Consider the following 24,629-nt stretch of genomic DNA (forward strand, 5'->3'; position numbering starts at 1 on the left):
CTTTCATATGGTATCTTGCAAAGAATGCCTTGTATGAAATATCTTAACCATATACCATTGATGAATAGGGGGGCTACAGGGTGCTACTCTGAGTCCCAATGAGTCACAATGGTGGCATCTGAAAATGAAGAGCTAATTTTGATTATGAGGGAACTGACTGACTTTGTTACTGTAGATTTATGCCAGTGTAACTAAAACATAGTGGCCAGTTTATTTTATGTCCCACTCTACTGCCAGGGATATTTTTTACAACTGAGAGCTTGAGAGCCACCTCATGAGACTTCCAGCACCTGGCCAGGTTGGAAGCTGGAGCTGGGCCATGGTAAGAACTGCACAGGAAGCCCGGGCTGCTGTGGAGAGCCCCAACCCTCCACCTGTCCTAGGCCCAAAAAGCAAGTCCTGGTCCGTGTCCCCGCCCACCAGGGCATGCTGCCCAGAGTAGGTGGAGGGTCCAGGGCTCCCCACAGTGGCCCAGGTTCCATGGGCGGCTCTTACCACAGCCCGGTTCTGACTTCCAGCCTGGCCAGAGGGCGGAGCATTGGGGATAAAAGGAGGAGCATGGGGTGGAGCCACAGTTACAGAGCCAGTGGCCCCTCCCCCAATTCTATAGAGGTTTTGGCACTCCTGACAGGGCCCCCAAATTGGCTGGAGCCCCTGAGCACATGACCTGTGGACCTGTGCATTAATTTGCTACTGACCAAATTGAAGGATCCACAGGAGGATCTGGGCTGAATATAAATTAGTTCTGTTCTGTTCCTGTAATTTAAGAGAAAAAACTATCTAGTTTAGCTTGTAGTGAAATGTAAGATAAGCTGAGACTCAATATGCCTATAGGCTATTTGCTGTTTAAAATCTGTATACAATGCTCTGTTCCAACTATTAAATAAATATACTTTGTTTTAAGAAGGCTGTTGGTCACTATCATTGTGCACTAGCTTCTAAAACCCAGTCAGGCCTTCAGGGTGATAAGTAGTTGCTCCACTGGTCCTTGTCTATGATGGAAAAATCATGAGATTCCATTCTGAGACAACTCAGGGCAAGATGCCAAACACTGAGCTGAGCGCACTCAGAGAAAAAGAAAGGGAACAGAGGCGCAGTTAGCATGACAATTATATTCTATTTTTTAGGAAGGAATTAGTTATACATTTGCAGATCTACAGCTAATGATACCATGTGGATAAGAACCACAGTCTACTCAGTTGCTACAATTTAATAGTTATGGTGTCCTAACATTTCTTAATGTTTGCATACTGCTCTCATTTGCTTATTCCTGACTCCTTCTTTCCCCATGACCTTTTTTCAAGTGTAGTGAATTAAAGACCACAATGACTATAAGTGAGTTAGTAATATTCAATTGTTTTTTTTATGCCCACATCAATGGGAAATCCTCACAAATTTACCTTTGCTGGCCAGACAACAACAAAGCTCCTACATTCACTACTGCTTCTGTAATGGGATTGAAATGGTTTCTAATATCCTTTTACCAAAATGTTCACCCAGCCCTTTAATTATATTTCAGGCTTAATGTGTTTTTTTTTCCCCCTCACAGTTTCTTGAATGGTGATCTGCATTGCATTTCATGCCCCTTAGTTGTTTTTCTGTCTGTCTCAATTACACCTTGGCGATAGAGTTTTAAAAACCTTAATTTTGTTTTCTTAAATTCAGACAAAAGATTTTCCTTTCAAGAAAAAGCTTTTTAACTTATTCTGATACCTAAGTTAAGGCTGTAGAGCCTAGTCATTTGTATGCTTGAGCCTATTAAATTTAGCTCACTGTGTTTTGGGTTGGCAGGAATGTTTTAATGTAAGAGAAATCCTTGGCTATTTTGCTTTGGCTATTGTGCTTTAAGAAAATTCTGCTTTCAGAATACATTTCAGCTGAATACATTTTGATTGTCTTTGAAAGAAAAACAGGAGGAATATAAATCACTTATTTTCATGCTACTGTGTTGGCTTTCAGGAGGGGATGTAACTGTCCAAAACAATTTGTCGCAATTCTCACTAGTTCATGGGGGTGTTGTTTCCATTTAGTTTTCAGTGGAAAGTCAACACTGCCTCATTGAATAAGTGTTTGAATTAAAATTTTTGGATTTTTTGTACCCATTTGGAATTTAAGGGATAAACGACACCGGATGCAGGTTAAATTAAGCTGAGCAGCGCTGCATACAGTAAATATGTCCACAGTTGAGCTGAATAAAATGTACAACTGTAGTTCTATTCCTTAATGAGATGTGTGATACTATCTAAAGTGTAAGGTAACTGTCTACACGAGGGGTTCCCAAACTTGGTTTGTGGCTTGTTAAGGGTAAGCCCCTCGCGGGCTGCGAGACATTTTGTTTACCTGAGTGTCTGCAGGTACAGCCACTCACAGCTCCCAGTGGCCGCGGTTCGCCTTTCCCGGCCAATGGGAGCTGCAGCAAATGGTGGCCCGCCTGCGCTGCTTCCCGAACTGTGGCCACTGGGACCTGCGAGCGGCCATACCTGCGGACGCTCAGGTAAACAAAGTTTCTCGAGGCCCGCCAGTGGCTTACCCTGAACAAGCCACAAATCAAGTTTGGGAAACCCTGGTCTACACTAATATGGTCACCATATTTACAAAATTGTGATACATTTTGTACAAAGTATGCCTTGTGAGGTATCATTGGAAAAGTTGTAATCTGCTGAGTATTATAATCTTGTTATAATGTGCATATCAACATTGTGTGTGGAATTATGAAAAGTTTTCTATATGTTTGTAACTCAAACATGTTTTTGAGGGTCAGAAATGTCCAAAGGCTAGTTCTTCTGGAATAACAAAAGAACTGTAAACAAGAATCTCTTCATGTCAGACCTGAAAACATCTCAAAACAGCATGTATGCAGAATGTGCAAGCAAAATTTACACTTCATATGAAGAACTGATGACAAAGCACGTATGTCATGGAATTGCCTGACCCCATGACATGGCACAGATTTTTCCAGAAAAAAGGGTCAAGTTATAAAAAGGAAAAACAAAGGCACCTGGCCACCTCTTTTCTATCCCATCTCTGGCCTGGTGAATTGTGACAGAGGAAAGTTTAAACAAAAGGACTGAGGTCCCCAAAAACTATTTGGGCAACCCAGAGAGACTTATATAAAAATAGCAGATTTCATATTCCTGCTGTCATTTTGAATGACATACTTTGATCCAACAGGTTTCAGAGTAACAGCCGTGTTAGTCTGTATTCGCAAAAAGAAAAGGAGTACTTGTGGCACCTTAGAGACTAACCAATTTATTTGAGCATAAGCTTTCGTGAGCTACAGCTCACTTGCTCAAATAAATTGGTTAGTCTCTAAGGTGCCACAAGTACTCCTTTTCTTTTTTTGATCCAACAGTATTGCATTTTATCTGCTTTAACCTTTTAGTTTTGTTTTTTTTTTGCTTAGTTAATAAATCTTTAGTTTTCTAAAGGATTGGCTCCAGCACTATCTTTGGTGAAAGGTCCTGAGCGTTCATTGATCTGGGTAAGTGACTGCACCCCTGGGGCGGGAAGAACTTAATGTGTGGTGATTTCGGTGTTTTAATGAACTTTCATCACAGAAGCCCAGTTTATCTGGGTGGTAATATAGGCTGGACTGTCTAAGCTAATATAGTGTTCAAGGAGCACACATTTGATGTTGGTTTGGTTAAATCTAATTATAGAATATACTACCAGTGTGGGGATGTCTGTGCAGTATGACCTGAAATTGGCCCTCTGAGCTGTGATCCATACTGGGCATGGCAACACACTGTAGTGTTTTTTTAAAAGTACATCCTACATTATTCAATTTATCTTAAGAGCTCATGGGGAAGCTGAGAAATGGGCCATAGTGTTTAAATTCAACTTCTGATTCTTGTTTAAGATACTAAAAGGAATTGGTTTGCAGGAGGGTTGTGAGAGTGAAAGTGTGTGTGGGAACATGCATGTGCACAAATTCAGCAGACCAGCAGCCTAAGCCAGAAGCCCACTAAATTCAATGGGAGTCTTTCACTTCGGAGGGCTTTGGTTGAGACCACGAGGTGGTATTTCTGAAGTCAAGATACAATTCTTCTTCAAATACTGAATTTAGATCAAAAGAATATTAAATGTAGTATATTATTGCTCACTGGAAGGAATAACCATAATCACATTATGCCCACCAGAGGTTTTTTTACAATTTTTCTATTAAGACTGTCAGTTAATCGCCGATAACTCACGAGATTAACTCAAAAAATTAATCACAATTTAAAATATTAATTGTGAGTAATCACAGTTTTAATTGCACTATTAAACAATAGAATACCAATTGAAATTTATTACATATTCTGGATGTTTCTCTTTGAAATAATTTTCAAATATATTGATTTCAATTACAACACAGAATACAAAATATATAGTGCTCACTTTATATTATTTTATTACAGATATTTGCACTGTAAAAATGATAAAAATAATATTTTTCAGTTCACCTCATTCAAGTACCATAGTGCAATCTCTTTATTTTGAAAGCAGATCTTACAAATGTAGAATTTGTTACATAACTGCACTCAACCCCACCCCCTCCAATTTAAAACTTTAGAGCTGACAAGTCTCCTCAGTCCTCCTTCTTGTGCAGCCAATCACGAAGAGAAACAAGTCTGTTTACATTTATGGGAGATGCTTCCAGCTTCTTATTTACGATGTCACCTGAAAATGAGAACTGATGTTTGCACGGCACTTTTGTAGCTGGCATTGTAAGGTATTTACATGCCAGATATGCTAAACATTTGTATGCCCCTTCATGCTTTGGCCACCATTCCAGAGGACATGCTTCCATTCTGATGACGCTCATTAAAAAAATAATGCATTAATTAAATTTGTGACTGAAGTTGGGGATAATAGTAAGTCTCCTTCTTTGTGTTTTACCTGCATTCTGCCACATATTTTATGTTTTAGCAGTCTCCGATGATGACCCAGCATGTTGATCATTTTAAGAACACGATCACTGCAAATTTGACAAAACCCAAAGAAGGCACCAATGTGAGATTTCTAAAGATAGCTACAGCACTTGTCCCAAGATTTAAAAATCTGAAGTGCCATCCAAATCTGAGAGGCACGAGGTGTGGAGCATGCTTTCAGAAGTCTCAAAAGAGCAACACTCTAATGTGTAAATTACAGAACCCAAACCACCACAGAAGAAAATCAACTTTCTGCTGATAACATTGGACTCAGATGAAGAATATGTACATGCATTGGTCTGCATTGCTTTGGATCATTATTGAGCAGGATCCATCATCAGCACGGACGCATGTCCTCTGGAATTGTGGTTGAAACATGAAGGGACATATGAATCCTTAGAGCATCTGGCATGCAACTATCTTTCAACACCGGTGACAACAGTGCCATGTGCATGCCTGTTCTCACTTTCAGATGACACTAAACTAAAAGCAGGCAACATTTTCTCCTGCAAATGTAAACAAACTTGTTTGTCTGAGCGATTGGCTGAACAAGAAGTAAGACTAGTGGACTTTTAGACTCTAAAGTTTTACATTGCATTCAAAAATAAAACAGTTTTTTTTTGTACATAACTCTACATACAGTACTTGTATTAAGTGAATTGAAAAATACTTTTTCTTTTATTTTTACAGTGCAAATATTTATAATAAAAAAATATAAAGTGAGCACCTGTACACTTTGTATTCTGCATTGTAATTGAAATCAATATATTGAAAATGTGGAAAACATCCAAAAATATTTATATAAATGGTATTCTATTATTAATACTGTGATTAATCACACGATTTAAAAAAATGAATCGCACAAGTAATTGTGCGTTCCATCACGATTCATCTTTTAAATTGCTTGATAGCCCTAGTGAAATTGCTTTAGCTTGACAGTAGTAATTTTAAAGCTCGTGTTGGCCCTGAATATATTTGAGACAGACTCCTTAAGCTCTGTATTCATATATGTACAACCCCACCCTCTCAGCTTTGTGTCTGAAGACAGTAGGTGATTGTCTTGCCACAGCAAAAGTACAAAAAAAAAATTCTCCGCTTAAAAAATAAATAAAATAAAACAGAACATATTTTTCATTTATTGTCCTTGGGGCTAAATTTATCAATCCATTTTCTATTTTGTTGAACTGAATCCTGAGCGCGTTGTCCAAGGATTGGCAGCACTATACAAGAGGTAGTTATAATTAAATTGTACATTTTACACAGAAACCATACAAATACAGCAAGTAACAATGAGTTTGCTACCGATATCACAGAACACAATGGAGCAAACGTCTGCTGTCAACCCATCCATTCAACCCCTTTGCCATCAATGAGATTGTATGAATTAATTGAGGGTTGATTGAGCGGGACACACCAACTCAAAGTGGCATCAGACCCTGCCAGAACAGCCGATTGAAAACCTGCAGACATATATCTCCATTGCTACGATGACCAACACCTCCCACAACACACCTTTCAAGATCCATGGGTCCTACATATGCCTATCACAGCATGGGGTGTATCTCATCCTGTGCATTAAATGCCCCAACAACTATGTGTTTGAAACAGGACAATCACTACAGTCTCAGATGAACTCTTACAAAAAAATGATAAAAGACAAAAACAGCATCACCTGTGGTTGAACACTTTTCACAAAGCAGTTACTCTATATCTGATCACTCAGTCCCCATCCTCAAAGGAAACCTGCACATCAGCTTCAAAAGACAAGCTTGGAAACTCAAATTCACAACTTTGCTAGACAATAAAATCATCGACTTCATATAAACACTAGATTTATGGATTATTACAACAATCTATTACCTACTAATACCCTCACCCACCCATCCACACAAGCTGCCTTCTCCTCCCACCCACCAAACTTCCTTTCCTTTCCTTTCATGGGGGGCTATGACTGGAGGGTGCTAATGGGCCACATGAACTTGACTAGTCCCTTGAAATGTGTCTCAACTACTTATGTTAAACAGTATATTCCACCTTGTTTTTAGTTGTGACACTGAGTGTGTTTCCCAAACCTGAAGAAGATTTCTGAGTAAGCTAGACAGCTTGACTTTCTCATGACTAGAAGTTGGTCAAATAAAATATATTACCTCACCCACACTGTGTTGCTAATATCCTGTGACCAACATGACTACAACAATTCTTCACACAGCACTCTCTGTGGCATTTCCTACTTCCATACTGGAGACAGCCATATAAACTCACAGAAGCTATAGTACCTATCTTTCTCCCAGGGGTAGCATGCAGTCTAACACTCATATTGCCAGTCAGTTCTTTTTTTTTAAATAGTTCAGTGATATCAAGTATAATAGAACCTCAGAGTTATGAACTGACCGATCAACCTCACACCTCAATCAGGCAACAGCAGAGACAAAAAAATAAAGCAAATATAGTGAAGTACTGTGTTAAACATAAACTACTAAAAAAATAAAGGGAAAGTTTAAAAAAAGATTTGAGAAAGTAAGGAAACCATCTATCTTGTGTGTGAACTTGGACAAGCTACTTCGCGTTTCTGAGCCTCTGTTTCCCCTCCTACTCTTTGCCTGTCTTGCCTATGTAGACCATAATCTCTATGGCATGGATTGTCTCCTACCAGGTGTTTGTACCGCTTTCACTAGGGGCTGCTAGATGCTACTGTAATACAAATAATAATAAACACTGAATAATTTAGTCAACTAATGAGTTCATGAATTGTCTGAGCAGCTTGGATTTGTTTCTTATTCAAAATAGTCAAAGAACAGTTTCTCTGAATAATGCTTAGTCTACTGATTGGAAGCAGGTTATAGCACATATTCAGTGTTCAGAATACTAGTAGTGTTGGCCAGTGATCCTTGCTTGGATACATTGATCACATGTCTTGTTTCAATTCCTTGACTGGATGAGTATAATTCTTACTTAGGTTTTCAGCATGAATATTCACATTTAGTGAATATATTTCTATAAGCATTCCTCACTCATGAGAATATTTGTGGAAACTGAACACAAAATAAGAGTGAACAGTGCTGATGTAAGATATATTTTTAATCTGAAAAAAATGCACTGTGAATTTTTAAAAGATATTCACACAACAGGAATATGAGGTAAGAAAATGAGCTAAAAATACTAAAAAAGATCTTCACCAGTTATAAATGGAAGCCAATGTAATCAGGCCCAATATTATTGATGTAATTTTTATTTACATAAGATTTACTGTAGTGCACTAATGTTTAAGAAAATATTTGTATTTGTAAACCAAAAAAAATGATAATTCTCAATTGTTCCAGGGAACCTCTGAAGACAACAATTTTCTTTTAAACTTGTCTATCTAAAGAGAATTTTGTGTAACAAACGTCTTGCCTCACATGTTCAAAAGACAGATTATTGAAGGAGCTTCACATTAATACCTACAGTCATGTAATTAATTGACAAAATAAACCACCGGGAAACCACTTGATCTCATCTGCTGAAACCATGTACACTAACTTGTGAATGTAAGGTTCTAAACACTTCTTTGGAAAAAAAAGTATTACTGTAACAAGAAATGTAAAGACTAACAAAACAGTTGCTACAGCAATCATCTGAAATACTAAGTCAGTTTTTCAGTGGTTAATTATCTACCGGCATCAAGAATTTTTATCAAAGTGCATTTTAGCAAAACCCCGATCAGATACAAATTTAAAGATTTTACCAAATAAATATACCACTATACAACATGATTGTAAATGTCTAAAAATGCAGGTTTATAATCTGATCTCTGACTCACTCTAAATGATAGTGACTCTTGTACCTAGAGTACCTTCAAAGGGGATTCATCAAAGAAAAGATATTTCAGTTATTATTGATACATGGCCTATTTTCTCTTTGTCATATAGTTTGATTGTAAACAGGGTGCAAACATCTGTATTCTCCTTTTATTTTGTAAGTACACTATCAAAATCTGAGCTAGGTTTATGCAACAGCTTGAACCTATATATCTAAAAAAATGAAGTTTTTCAATGTTAATCTAAGAAACAGATAAAAATAGATCGATGATAATCTGCATAGACTGTCTAGGAAAATAAAGGATTTCAGTCAGCAAAACATATGCTTTGCAGCAAATATTTTGATAAACATTTCATTTTTCAGTGTGCATGATTTTTGGCATGACACATTAAGAGTAAAAAACTAGCACAATTAATTTGTTTATGCTGAGTATCTGAAAATAGTTATTATAGAATATTCATTATGAAGTATCCACCAGCATTTAAAAGAATTGACAAACACCTTCATGGAAATGTGTATATCAAAAGGGCTGTGAATATTTATATATCAGCAACTAAGCCCTGCTTATCTCTGTCAGCACCCTGTGGTGGTGAAATTATCCTGCTTTAGAAGCCAGGAGATGGGCCAGTTCCCAAGGGAAGTTAAGAGTTGAAGACAGCATTGGCTTAAATTACTGTCTTCTAAGCTTGGGAGTTACCATCACCCCATCAAACAGTTTAGGAAAAACTTTGTCCATCTGTAATATTCTGTCGATCTTGTCACTAGCACTTATGCAGTGAGCCTAGCCCTGCATCAAGACTGACAGTTTTAGCCAAGAAAAAGCAACTCATCTTCAGCAAGATTTCAAAGTGTCCCAATTGTCACTCTAGCTGGAGAAAATCTAGCATTCATACCAAGTGCACCCACAGTATCACAGTTATCTGTTGTTCAGTAATGCATGGTCTTTTTCTCCCCTTAAGTTATTATAAACCAGATAAAAGCCTCCTTCGAAATGGGGGCTTCAAAAGAGTCTAAAGCAGATGTCCCTACAGGTCTTCTCAACTTCTCTTTATGGTGTCAGTATGAGATTAGGGCAGGAGTTTGAAAGTGACATTTGCAAGCTCTCCCTTATGAAGTGTTGGTGAATAGTGCATGTGGTGGAGAAGGGTCCTAATCCAGGCATTCTTCTGAGAGTTTGCTCTGTGCTTCTTAGATTTAGGAGAGTAGAAAGTCTTCAGGAAGCGAGGGTGTGGCTGAAGAGGGAGGGAAGGAGCTCTCGGCTGGGAGACACCCTCAGCTAAATAATCCAAAACTGTAGATGTGCAAGGCATGCTGCAAAGCCGATCTCTTCTCCCAAGTTTTAGGGGAAAGGGGCTTGTGCTGAGGGCTGTGATCGAGGGATGAAGTGGGATCCCCACCTTTCCTGATTATGGGAAGACTCCTATGTTTTTCATGTATTTGTATTTTTAGTAAATGTCAGAGACATGTAGAGGTTTGAACAGGTCCATTGAAATGTTTTGCATAAATAAATAAATGAATAAAATAAATGAATACATAAAATCTGGATACAATATCTCCATTTTATTGTAATAGGGTATGGTATTCAGAGCCTCCTCCAATGCCTATCCATCATAACAGAATAAGTTATTCATGGAGAGGCAAACTTCAGTTTCCTTACTTATGTGCATTTATCTGTCAAGATTTGTGTTTTTAATATTATTATTTAGTTATTTTATTTATTAGCATTTACTCTTTTTTCCCCTACAGCTTTCTGTCAGAAAGATTAGTTTTTCTTTCGGTACAATCCAAAATAAAATGTTGATTTCAAAGTTCTATTTAACTAGGGTTTTTTTTTAAAGATTTGATAGTAGGTTTACATGCCTGTTATTGCATTCCTGCGGCATTAATACCACTTTCTCCTTGACAAATTACTTCAACTTAATGATTCTTGCAACCTCACAGTGTAAGACTATGCAAACCACATCTTTAACATTACCTTATGGAATGCTGCAGAGAGATTTGGGGGAATAATTTAAATCTGAAACAGTCATTTTCAGGTAGTATCCTCTTGAATCATTGGTCATAGCCTTGTTCTCCATATGACAGCACAAGTTTCTATAAATGTAACTAAAATGGTAATCAAAAGATAATTTACTTTTGCCCCTGAAAAGGTACAGCCTAGAGGAAAATGGATCAAGGGATATGCTACTGATCTTTTTGCATGCAAAGAAGAAAATCAGTTATGGTTCCAGTTGTAGAAGGTCAATAAGGAATATCACACTTGGGCTGTGGCACCTCAGACAAGGAGGATAATTCTGTCTAAAAACAAAATAGGAGCAATCAAAACCTATATTGGTGGAGCAGGATTTTCGATTCCATTAATAGTCAGAAAGTTAGGGAAAACTAATCCCCCTGCTCTTCTCCTTTCTGTATAGTGGCGATAACTCTAATAAACTACGCTAAACTACTATTTCAAATATACCTCCTTTCGATTCTACCCCCTCAGCCATCTCCACTAGGGCACCCAACCTGGATGGAGTTCTACATGGTCAGAGCCCAGGACCTGTTCAGAGTTCCACTGCCTTCACTAGGGCTCCTTGTTGGTGCCAGGGGACTTCCCACATAGTACTTATTGAGCTTAGAAGTGTTTCTAACATTGAGAACATTGGGGACCTTCAAAGAGCTGCCATATTTTTAAAATTCAGCAAGCATAAACATATTTTCCTTCTTTACCTCAAATCCAGAACTTCTTCCCAAAATTACACTGGTTTGAGGTTCAGGAATATTCTGCCCTACATTAGTGACAAGATTTAAGATCCAATCATTCAAGATGCATAAAAACAGAAGTTGTATGACATTGGAGAGGAGCGACACCTAGTTTCTGATTTGATTCCAGCCATAAAAGGTATGAAGAGACTGGACCTTAAAATAATAGCATTATGTTATATATTTGATGTAAAGTTTAACATTTGACAGTCATAATTTTTCTTTCCCATAGAGGTTTCTGTAGTTGTAGTTATGCTACTAAGGCACCTAGCATGACAGATGGAGGGATATGTAGAGTAGTGTCAAAACACTAAATTATCTAAAATATTTGCAAAATAGGTTAACATAACACATGTGGCAAGTACAGAAAACATACCTGACAGCATGGTGGGATAGAAAGGTTTTTTATCAGTGAAAGTTCGCAAATTTACTCACTCACAAATCTTTTGGCCATCTCAAAAACATGCCTGTATATAAGCGACTGCAGAAAGAAGCAGATGAGATGCATTAATTTCTCTGAAACTTATGGTACCTCTAAAATTGAAATGAATGTTTAAGTGTTCCCTGTGAATACAGATAGGCTTATCATATATGGGCTTTGTGGATTTTTTTCCATACTAAAATACTAAGTAACGGTCTCATTCATGATGCAGTAAATGGCAATGAACCACCAGGCAACTGATGTTAATAATGTAAAATTAGTTCACAAACTTGAAGGCTATGGTGATATATCAGACTGGGAGAGGGGGCTGAAATGTGTTTAAAGAATTCAGTCTTATTTGGCAAAAAGGTCCTTGTCTCACCAGAAGTGCCTTAAATTATTTCCTGATATCATCTGAGGTATACAGAGAAATCCCTTGATGATCTCTGGCCTAGCCTCAAGAAGCCACCAGCAGGGGACTGTAGGATAGAGGCAGTACATTCAGGTTTATAACTGGTAACATTAAGAATCTAAAAAGTTTTATACAGTTATTGTGTCAGAATTAAAATACCCTGGCATAGTGAATTGGGCATGAATTAGAATTGTAGTTAAACCTCTCATAACTGGTGAAAATCTCTCAGTGAATGAAGAACAGAATCAAAAGGAATTTGATGTTCAGATTTACTTGGGTTCAGTTTAAGCATTTGTCCAAAAGTCCAAAATATTATTTTTTTTCCACAACACATTTCTGAAACATTTCTATTTGGAAATGGTGAAGCACTTTATTTTAAAATGTTCAGATTAAAACAAAATGTAACGTGTGCATGGAAATCAAAATTAAAAATTACTTTTTAATCAGTTTCAACATTAAATGAAAGTTCCCTTATGGGAGTTGTAGCTCTAGTGCCTCCTCCCTTTATTCTTCCCGGTAGGCTGCGCTCACTGGCAAGACATCTCACATGATGGAGCACTCCTGTCCATGGTACATTATGGTAGATATAGTCCAGCCAAGGAACCCAGCACATAGGAGAGAATGGGGACATGAAGAATTCATACTACAACTCCCAGGAGCCAATGCTGCATTATTGGCAAATGCAATTTAATCTCCCACTGATTCAAAATGAAATGTTTCACTTCCGTTCAACAAATTAAAATATTTTATTTTGGTCAAATAGACCAAAAATATATTAAATTTAGTTCTCTCGATGAAAAAGATTTCAAATTTTTCAGCAAAATCGAACGGGAAAATACCACTTGTGGAAACTACGTTTTTCATCAAAAAATAATTTTGATGAACATTCCCACCTAGATCTAATCTATAAACATGCACAGAGATATCATGTATACCCTTACATGTATTAAATAATGGAATATTTGTTTCTGGACTATCGTTCCAATGTGAGAAGTCATTTTCTGACATATTTGGACTGCAGCACACCACAACCTTCCCCAGCCTGAGTAAAAGTGTCAGCTACAGTAGAAAAGGCACCTTAGAGACTAACCAATTTATTTGAGCATGAGCTTTCATGAGCTACAGCTCACTTCATTGGATGCATACTGTGGAAAATACAGAAGATGTTTGTATACACACAGACCATGAAAAATGGATGTTTATCACTACAAAAGGTTTTCTCTCCCCCCACCACACTCTCCTGCTGGTAATAACTTATCTAAAGTTATCACTCTCCTTACAATGTGTATGATAATCAAGGTGGGCCATTTCCAGCACAAATCCAGGGTTTAACAAGAACGTCTAAGGGGGTGGGGGGTAGGAAAAAACAAGGGGAAATAGGTTAAACCCTGGATTTGTGCTGGAAATGGCCCACCTTGATTATGATGATCCGATGAAGTGAGCTGTAGCTCACGAAAGCTTATGCTCAGATAAATTGGTTAGTCTCTAACGTGCCACATGTACTCCTTTTCTTTTTGCGAATACAGACTAACACGGCTGTTACTCTGAAACCAGCTACAGTAGGATTTTCTTGATTGTACGTAACTGAGATCCATTTACAAAATGGATTAAAGGAATTATTACTTAAGGGATATGGGCCTAATGTCAAAATTACCCTTCAAGAAAGATGCAGAAAATGGGTTTATCTATTTCAGTTGCATGTACAATCAACTACTTCTTGTAGTTTACTTCTCCTTAGGCTAATAAGGTCTTCATGCCCTAGAATTCAAATTAGTCTCAAATGATATTTTATCTGCAAGGACAGCAGGTCTTGAATGATGTTGCCTTACTTGTCAACAATAGTGGTATTCATTACTGTCCTTATCTAGACACCTTGTAGTCTGCTGAATAATACTTGTAGAATAAAAGTAAAGGAAATGTGTTGTTATTAAGACACCAATGGGAACAACAACAACAAAAAGTCTTTTTATGACAGCCTAATTCACTTACACATATCGGCCCATTAAAATAAATGCCAGAGAGCATTACGTTTTTATGACAAAAAGAATAAGACATGTTCCCTTTAACAGTGGGCCAAATCCTTTAACAGCTCCCTTTTCTATCCTTCTCTTTCAGTTTCACAAACAAAAGTTCTCTTTGATTTAGCTGTTTTCTGCACAGTTCTTTAGGAGTAAAAATAGAAAGAAAACAGAAGTGATTTTTATGAGTTCTTACAATTATGACACCATAGTGCATAAGCCTATTCCAATGCTCTTAATAAAAATATAAAATCAGAAACACTGGATTTGTTTGAAGGTTAGTGTAAGTAAAATATAAGAATGGCAGGGTCAGGGTCCGAGCAGCTGAAGAAAAAGTTCAGAGTGCATCTGCATTCCCTTCCTGAAGTTTAATAGTCTGAAAAACTCCAACCAAATAAAAGAAATCCCAAACATAACAATATAATTAGGGTGACTCAATGCTTTTAAGCTCTATGACCTGACTATTAGTGAGCATAATAACTCCCCCGTTTGTTCTTTCCTTACAAGATCCCAGCCTTATTTTAAAACTCTGATAACACCTAGGTGCAGCTGCACTCAATTACTTCAAGTGCATACTGGAAGCTGGAATTTTACCTTGAGAGACACATATCTATGTCTGGCTTGATGGGTTTTAACTCTAGGACTGCAGTGTGTGGGATGCATCATGGCTATGAGGCCCCCAACAGGAGCCACCAAATTATGAGTATACTTTCTCACAGTAATGCATAGCATATTAAAATGAAACTTCCTTAATTGCAGGCTAGCCCATGCTCCTAAATGATTTATTGTACAAATCAGAGTGTCAAACTCTTATTGAGTGCATTACCTATGTGAAACAAGAAGTATGATTTTTAAGGCCATTGAACAATATGAGCCAAATCATTCCAGGCATAAGTCCATTACAATAAATTTAGGATAGAAAAATTTGGCCTTCTGAGATTTTTTGTTTTGTTTATATCTATATCAAACTAGATACAAAAACAACATAACAAGAACATTAAAGTTTTCAAAATCACGCACTCAAAAGCTAAGAAATGTTAATGCTAAAGTTCTCCCATAATTTGGTTTCCTTGAATCTTCCCTAATATCCTAGAGGGGGTCTTTGGTAATGTCAGGAATAGAACCTACTTCATCTGGGACCCATCCCTGTACCTTGAACACAACAGCTTTTCTTTTCTTGTCATCCTCTGCCAGGAGTCATCTAGAGTAAGCATTGTGAATAACAATTACACAAGTGCCTCATACCACATTTAATTTTTGTATGCAATTTCCTGTGGGTTTTTTCCCCTTTACAAAAGAAAATCAGAATTTCCATCACCCATATTGCATGGGTGATCAGCATGAGTCATTTGCATGACTCATTTGCATGAGTCATCAGCAGGGTTCAAACCTCTAAATGGTAGCAGTAATAGGCTTTATATCGACCAACCACTAGAAGGGTGTCTGACACGTGCTTTGCCAGTGGCTTACACAACTGTGTCAGACATCAGCTAGGAGCCAGGATTTCTGTGTTCAGTCCCTGGCTGTGAAAGAAGAATGTGGTCATAGCCATATCTGAAGTCAGGAAGGAATTTTTCCCAGGGTCATATTTTGGCAGAGACCCTGGAGGTTTTTTCACTTTCCTCTGCATTATGGAGCACAGGTCACTTGCAGGTTAAACTAATGTAAATGGTGCATTCTCTAGAACTCTAAGTATTTAAATCATGATCTGAGGACTTCAGTTACTCAGCCAGAGGTTAGGGGTCTATTGCAGGAGTGAGTGGGTAAGGTCCTATGGCTTGCATGTGCAGGAGATCAGACTAGATGATCATTATGGTCCCTTCTGGCCTTAAAGTCTGTGAGTCTGGCCAATCACACACATTTGGTACTTTCACTCTGAAAAGCAATGTGCCTTAAAGTTTGAGACATGCATTTAGAGAAACATTTCTTTTACCACCTCTACCAGAATGACTGTTCAGCCTCTCAGTTATCTCACCTTTAAAGTGAGGTATCATGGTTACACAGTGAGCTGTGTCTTACACATCCTTCACAGTCGCTCTTGAGCACATGCCTGAGGTGACATGGTTGCTACCTCCATACTTCTCTACAGTTCTACCACTCATTCTGGATCCCTGGGTTGCAGCCCCCATTTTCCAACTGTGCGAACTCATCAACCCCTATCATATTTCACACCTAAACTAAATTTGCCTCCAGCAGCTTTTTGAAGTTAATCAAAACAGTTCCTTCAAAACAAATATATTGTTTATTCACCCAAAGGTTACATGGCAATCAAAGAAAAGGGTTAAAACAACAAATGCCTATATACATTTGATCTTACATAATCCTTATTTTTTTCTTGCAACGTTAGGTAGGTTCCACTTAACTCAGAAACCCTTAACTCTGGGCTGGGAGGGACAGATTGCCCTACTGTATTCTCTTTCTCTGTCAATGTCTCCCCTCAAGCAGTTGCTAATAACTCACCTCCCTCCCTTTCTCCAGAGGGTCCTTTAAACATTAATTGACCCTTTAACCTCTGGGCTCTCAGCTTTATCAAAAAGGCAGTGTAACATAGGTGGGAAGACACAACATCCACTTCAGAGTTACTAGCTTGCCTATTGTCTTGCAAGTCTTTAATGGACTGCTATTTATCTCAGGCTTTTGAGTTATCATTCTGCAATTTTCTCAACATCCCACTATTAACTTAACCAGTATACATTCATACATTCCACGAACCCAATATGGCATCTCATTAGCTAGGTAACCCATTTGTAACATTATTATTACAGATCAACTCCATGTTCTCCACAGTGGGTAACGATACTGGTCTGCTTCCTAAGGTAGGAACATGAGCCTTTACTCAGTAATAAGGATGGTGAAGTGCACAGAAATATAACCAGAAGTAGGTAGAAGATCTAAGACTAGAATTCATATGAGAGAGGAGGTGGGTGGGAGTGTTGTAGTAAAGGTAATTGCAAAACAAATGATCGAAAATCATGTACTAACAAGTAGTTATGTATATTCTCAAATAATATTGTCATTTTCATGTTTAAATTTAATCTATTTATTCTAAACAATTTTGAATTATAGTCAGCAGAGGTATTAATTTATAAATAGTGTTGCTTACATTGTTTATGTTGTTATCTGTAAACAGGAAGGGAGGCACTCAATCTGAAAGCACACAGAGCTGGCAGCGTAACACTGAAAACAGAAAATGAGACTCAGAAAAGATTGTGCTAGCCACCTCCATAACTACATTTGCTTATTGTTTAGAAGAGTTCTGTATTAACGTCATAAACAACTTTCCCAAATAAATGAAATTTTAATCCCACATGCCTGATAATAGGATTTGGTCAAGACTTTTCAGACTCTTGTCTGGAAAAGGCTTGCATGACCAACCAGACAGAAGGATTAATACACTTCCAAAGACCACTTCTGTCCAGTACCCAAGTTTGATTCCTTCTAAATGGAAATAAATCCAGTTAGCTCACTTGATCTCTCCTCTGGAAAAAAAAAATACCCCTGAGCCAAATACCTCTTGTGTGTGTGCGCCTCTGTTGTCATGACGCAATCATGGAAAGCAAATAATCAGGTAAGTAGAATTAAAATTTGTCTTTCTGTTCCTGGTTCCATGACTGCATACCTTGAGTTCATAATAGCTGTAGACCAGAAGACAACTTGGGAGGAAGAGCAAATATAGTGGTGATTTCTGTGATGTCAATGGCTCATAAGTTCTAGCTTGCTTGGCTGTCAGACCACAGACCCGGGGCCCCTATTTTGCTAATCTGATATTAAGGGATAAGTCTGTGAGGTTCTTGTAACAGTACTTCTGTTTCCTGTGATGTCAGTGAGTGACTGTCAGGTTGATTCAGCCAGGTTGCATCATGAGAAGAGACCAAAATGCTTCCCTCTGACAAGGTAAGGAGATCTGTGAACTAGACCCATGCTCCTACTGGAGAAATGAATAAACGTCTGGGGGGATTCATCTAGATGGCCATCAATTTGTATTCTTCTCTGCCTCAGCTCCCATGACAACCCCAGTCCAATCGACTATGGGAACAAGCACATGTGAGGAATCAGCAACCAGCTCTCTTCCCCATCATTGGAGCATGTGGGACAGTTTCACTCACTTGGGCAACCTCTTAAACTTTACCACAGAGAAGAAAACCCAAACCAAGGAAATGGTTGAGGATGCCATAACAGAAAGAATGAGGACAAATGTAAGGCCATATGGAAATAAGAGGAGGAGAGAGAAGCCTCTAGAACAGTGGTTCTCAACTGTGGTCCACTGCTTGTTCAGGGAAAGCCCCTAACGCGCAGGGCCAGTTTGTTTACCTGCCGCGTCCACAGGTTTGGCCGATCGCAGCTCCCACTGGCCGCAGTTCGCTGCTCCAGGCCAATGGGGGCTGCAGGAAGCAGCATGGGCCAAAGGATGTGCTGGCCATCCTTCCTGCAGCCCCCATTGGCCTGGAGCGGCGAACTGCGTCCAGTTGGAGCTGCGATTAGCTGAACCTGCGGTGGCAGCAGATAAACAAACCAGCCCGGCACACCAGGGGCTTTCCCTGAATGAGCGGTGAACCACAGTTGAGAACCACTGCTCTAGAAGAATGAGGATGGTGGATGTGGACAGGACCCGTAAAAAGAAGGGGAGAAAGGATTTTGAAAGAGTGGGAAGCAGCCAGTAATGGTGAATGAGGGTGTATATTAGCTGGATATTATGGATACAAAATAGACCACTCTTCAATGCATGCTCTGTGTGTGTGTGAGAGAGGGATGCTTTGAACCTTTGCTTGGTCTCCAATCATATTTAAATGCTTCTGAGACTAAGACAATGTCTGTGATGGCTCTCATTCGATTTCTAACCCTGATATTCTATAAAATGCTGTTGCAATCATATCTCACATTTTGCACAAGCAGTCTCCATTCCAGAGCATTTGCCTGTGTGTTGTAAATCTATTAGAAAACCTAAACGCCATTAACTCATCCCAGAATAATGAAGTTTTGATAGATAATAAAACATCAATCATCATGCAATATGTGGTTCTTCACTCTTTCATACTTAAACATTGTTTGTATCTTTTGCAATCTCAGAGCTCTGGTCTATATGGGAAGAAAAGGGGGACACAGTTTTCCTTTATGTAACATGCATAATGCTGAAGTGTTTATCCGTTACAGAAGGAATTATTTGAAGAAACTATTCTATGTATCAGAGTAGTCCAGGTTTATGACCCTGAAGTCCTTCAGGGAATAATCCACAAAATGTCCCTGAGGATTAGAGTTTGCATCTGGATCTCTGATTTAGCTGACAGATGAATAAAATAAGTAACCAGAATATTCCCTAGTGACTGCTTGACTGCTCAGCTGAGAATGCTGAATGCTGAGCTACAAATTATTCCAGCTAAATTCAGCATTAGCTTCCAATCAAAATTTTCCCTGTACATCTGCCTTTTGCCACTAATATAATGTGATTGTAGTTTTGTGCTGATTTGAAGGTTTTCCCAACTTGTTTAACAAAATGTGAAAAATGTCAAATTTGGAGAGTTATTCAGTTTGAAAGAGCTTTATCAGCAGATCCTAAATTAGGTGTAGACTTTGCTGGCAGTCCCTTAACTGTATGAACAAAGCCACACTGCAGCGCTCTACAGTACAAATCTGATAAATTCATATGACCCTTAATGGGTAAGGTTAAAATGCCATTCATAATAGAAAGAGACAGCAGCTCATGTTTTGAGAAATAAGTGTGACAGAGTGGAACAAGATTTGTAAAAACTAAAATGAATGGCAGCTGATAGCAGCTGTCAAATCTTGTGTCACAGAAGGCTACCTCTTTGTCTGGGAGTGTGTAGTGTGACAGAGTTATTGATAAAGCATTAGGGATTTGGTTACTAAGTAACCAACGCAGCCTGGTTGGTTGTGACCTGATCTTTAAACCCCTTTCCCTTTAAATTACTTGTAATGTCTTATATGATTCCCCTCCTTTTTTTTTTTAAGTTTAGGTTTATCCGAGAGCACCACTTTTTTATAGTAACAGCTTGAGCCATTTTATTGTTACGTAACTCACCTGACATAACAAATTACATATACATAAACTGTGCTGAATAGAAGCAATTTAAATTGTGTGAAGATTAAGAAAACAATTTATTAAACTAAATCCTACAAGGAAGTAAAAGTTGATATTCATTTTAAAATAAATTGCTAGTCAAGACAAGATCAGTGATCATTTTAGAAAGCAGTAGTCCCTGAACAAGCCATCTTAAAATGAATGCTGAACCTGAAGGCACTGCATTCAGTGTAGTTGGGTACATTTTCAGTGAAGTATCCAGGGAATTAACTATGCAATTCTCATTGTTAATGAATTATTCAGCCAAATCTTCATGCATAAATCACAATTAACATGAACCCTTTATGATTTTTCTACCTCATATATAGAATTAATGTAAGCTAAGTAAACAAATTCCTAGCAGCTGCTAAATTCATTGGGTCTAATTCTGATGTCACATCGGTCCCAATTCAGCAAGGTTCAGTTTTAGCATATTCTGAAAGTTAAAAGAGTCACATACTTTAAGTCCAAAAGTGACCACCGGATCATCTAGTCTGACCCACTGTATATCACTGGCCACTAAATGCCCACAAATTACTCCTGCATGGAACCCAGTAACCTGGATTAGATTAAAGTATTACAACCCTTTGTGTACCACAGGCAGAGATTAAAAGGGATTGAGGTGCACCAGTGCCTCTGGGCCCTGCAATGACAGGGACTTGTTTTGGTGAGGTATAATCAGGTGATCCTAGCAAGCAACCTGTGCCCTATACTTCTGACAAAGGCAAAAAAAACAAACAAACAACAAGGTACCTCCCAATCCGACCATGGGAAAAATCCTTCCTGATTCTGTTACAGCCTCAGGCGGGATAGTAACACTGAGAAAATGACAAAATTTATGAAAAGATTATCAAAACTAAAGGTGAAGTAAATACAGTATTTCTATATTTTATATTAAATTATTTACCCATCTGAGAATGCCAGTTGAAAGCTCATGATCTGTAGATGTCAAAAAAAAAAATAATTAATTAGTTGGTGACAAATTGTAACACACAAGAAGCTAAGTACTTGTCTTACCAGAAAGACTGTTTATATGTAGATTTTTAAGATCATCTGAGTATCTTGAGAAAGTCTGAAGATCATAATTATTCTTTGCACTACATTAGTAACTCAGATGTGTTAAGCACTGCTCAGACAGGAAAATACAGTCTCCACATTGAAGCTTACAATCTTAAAGAAGAAAAAAAAAGTATTAAATGGACTTCTTCATTCTATTAGCTTCTTTTAGTAATAAGAGTTAAAAACAGATTTAGTAACAATCTCTATGAGCCAAGAATAATGGTAGGAAAATACACAGGCATTAACACTTCGGACCATGAACTAGATGCTGATTAATTGAATTGCTAGAAGCAACTGTCACAGGTCTACCTGAGCAGAACTCATTGCAGGATTGGGGGCTCAATATACAGGGAAGCTGAAACAGCCTATGCAGAAAGATCCTCAGCGGGTGTAAGTGGACTCCCCGTTGCCATCAATATAACTGCTCTGATTTACAGTATCTGAGGATCTGGCCCCTGGGGCTGTCAAATGCACAAAGTATACTATAAAACTTATTTTTTCTCTCTAATTTCTTTTACATTAAAACACACACCCACACCACTTGTTTTGTCTGCCCTTTTTACATTAAAAAAGTTGAACTATTTCTTTGAAATTTTAAGCCTTTTTTTTCCTCTTAAGCACAGTTTATGAGGAACCTTGAAGCTGTAATTTGTTACTGTAGAAATAAGTCTCCTTGTCACATAGGGAGTGGATTTTTCATTTGTAGGGTTGCTCGTAATAAGTGCTGTGCCTCTGGCCTTTAAAGAAAAAAAAAGCGAGTGAGAGAGATTTGGAAAAAATGTAAATTACTTTACATGGATTTTTAAACAAGAAGAACAAAGCAAAAAGTACAGTAGGTGAAATTATGGGCCTTGCTAAACTGGTACTGTGAAGGTTGAACATGAAGCAAATAAAACAGTCCAAAATAATAGCACTTCAGGCTCATAGTTTAAAGAGAAGTGTGGCGTTATTGTGATAATTGAGATTTTATATAATAAAAAATTGTCATATTAAATGTTCAGCAGCTAAGGCCTGCAGATGAGGCATATATCAATCCAAAATCAGTATTTGTTTCCATAGTTCAAATATCTGCTCTTTATTTGGGATACCTGCAAAACATATTCCAAAATATTTGCTTACAAATGAAAACCCGGAAGATATTTTTGATCGCAACATTTGAAACTTATTCCTAGGATTCTATTTCTCTGCTGTGACTGGTACTTTTCCTATCACTTAATATTTTGTGACACCCCCCCTTCCCCCCGCATACTTATCACAAAAAGGGTGAGATTAACAAAAGCTGAGTCTGCATAGGAAAACAAGGTGTGCTAATTAACACTTTTAAATTAACATACTGAACACTACTTTAGGAACTAATGTAGACAGACAGTTGTGTTTAAAAATGTTAGTCTGTTATGATTAACCCTAGGAAGAACCCTATGGTTAACCATGCCCAGTGTTAAAATCTAATACATGAGATTATAAACCCCTTGGGCCCATCTTTTTCTCTGTTTACAGCACCTAGCACAATGGGATCCTTACCCATGACTAGGACTCCTAGGTACTACTGCAATACAAATAATAATAAACACCACCTCATTTCCACAATGTGCTACCCTCCCAAACTCTGCATTTCCGGAGAGGGGCGGGGTATGGGGAAACCCTATCAAGCTCTGGAAGTCTGCACTGGCCCTCTCAATTTAAAAAACCAGTAAACAGACAAAAATCTTTGTTAAGTTAACAGTGGAAATTAGGGTTTTTAAAAAACCCTAAGAATTTAAAGGAATGGAAATTAACAGTTAAGACAAGGTAGATAAATATTCAAATGCTCTCACAGTTCATACAATCCCTTAAATAAAGGCCACAATCACACTATATACTCTAAAAATCAATTTTAGGACTGCTTCCACTTACCCATAAACTATTGACATGTTCATGACATAATTATCAATATCTTGAAATTGACTATAAGTGAGAATGTAATAACCTACCAAATCCTGATTTCCTACTTACCTCTATGGGAAATAAATAATGTACTAGCTTGTTTGAGGAACGGAGCACTCAGATCTGTAGCGTAGACATCTAAAATGGACTGGATTAATGTTATGTATGCTGTATCTGAAAGTGGAGTGTCTCACACAGAGCGTATAAGGGAGGTATAATGTGATTTCTTCTCTGTATAGGATGGCTGGAGTACAACATCTCTGTTTCAACATTTATTTTCATTTCACTTCTAAATGAAATTGAGATCCATCAAAATTTTTCATAAAAGAAAAGAACACAAGACAGAGAAAAACACCACCAGAAAAGCCATCATTGCAGTAGTCAGCTGCCTGATTCAAAACTAGAACTCAAAAGGGTCAGGTTGTGCCACACTTATGTCTAGTAGAAGCATACTTCATGGATCCAATTAACTAATCAGCATGAGTAAGGATAACAGAATATGGTCCATAGCTGTATAATAGGTGGGCAAAGATGTTGTTTATGAACTGTATATGGAAAATAAAATGTGATAATGATTGCAGGGATAGGTGAAGTTAGGGCTCACCTAGCCCAGAGGAGAGATGTTAAGTGGCCAACAGGCTGGTGGTGATAGAGAGCAGACACCCAGCTACCACAAGAAAGACTCTCTCTCATGGAGCCAAAGGGGTAACAAGGTGACTCACAGTCCTGAGTGCCCCAAGTACCAACATGATAGGGTCAAGTCTTTGAACTGTGGATTGATGAAAAGAGGTAAGATGTTGATGTTCCTAGTTACTAATGCACTGGTTAATTGAAGAATTCTGTGTGGGACTGGGTGCCATATGCTGTTGGTGATAGGAATTTTCTTTTGTATTTGCATTTTGGTCTAATTTTAGTAAACATGGAAAGTCCTTAATAAACAAAACAGTTTATTAAAAAAAATCTAATGTATTGAGTTGTATCTTTTTGCCTTCCAATCAGTTTGGGCAGTTAAACTGCAACTGGTTATTTATTCAATTACTCTTGTGAGTAAAGTTACATATGTCCATACATGTGCCGTAGTCAGATTTGCTTTAGATTTTTTAAAAGCACTTTTTAATTATTTTATAAATTCTATTCACTGTGTTTATCTAAAATGTGTAGGATTTATTTAAATTATTGGACCATGTACCCTCACATATTTATGTTCAAAACAGTAAGAATGAAGAATGGAAAATACTGTCAAATATTTCTTGTGACAAGAATT

This window comes from Lepidochelys kempii, chromosome 1, assembly GCF_965140265.1.
Source record: "Lepidochelys kempii isolate rLepKem1 chromosome 1, rLepKem1.hap2, whole genome shotgun sequence".
NCBI classification, from domain to species: domain Eukaryota; kingdom Metazoa; phylum Chordata; order Testudines; family Cheloniidae; genus Lepidochelys; species Lepidochelys kempii.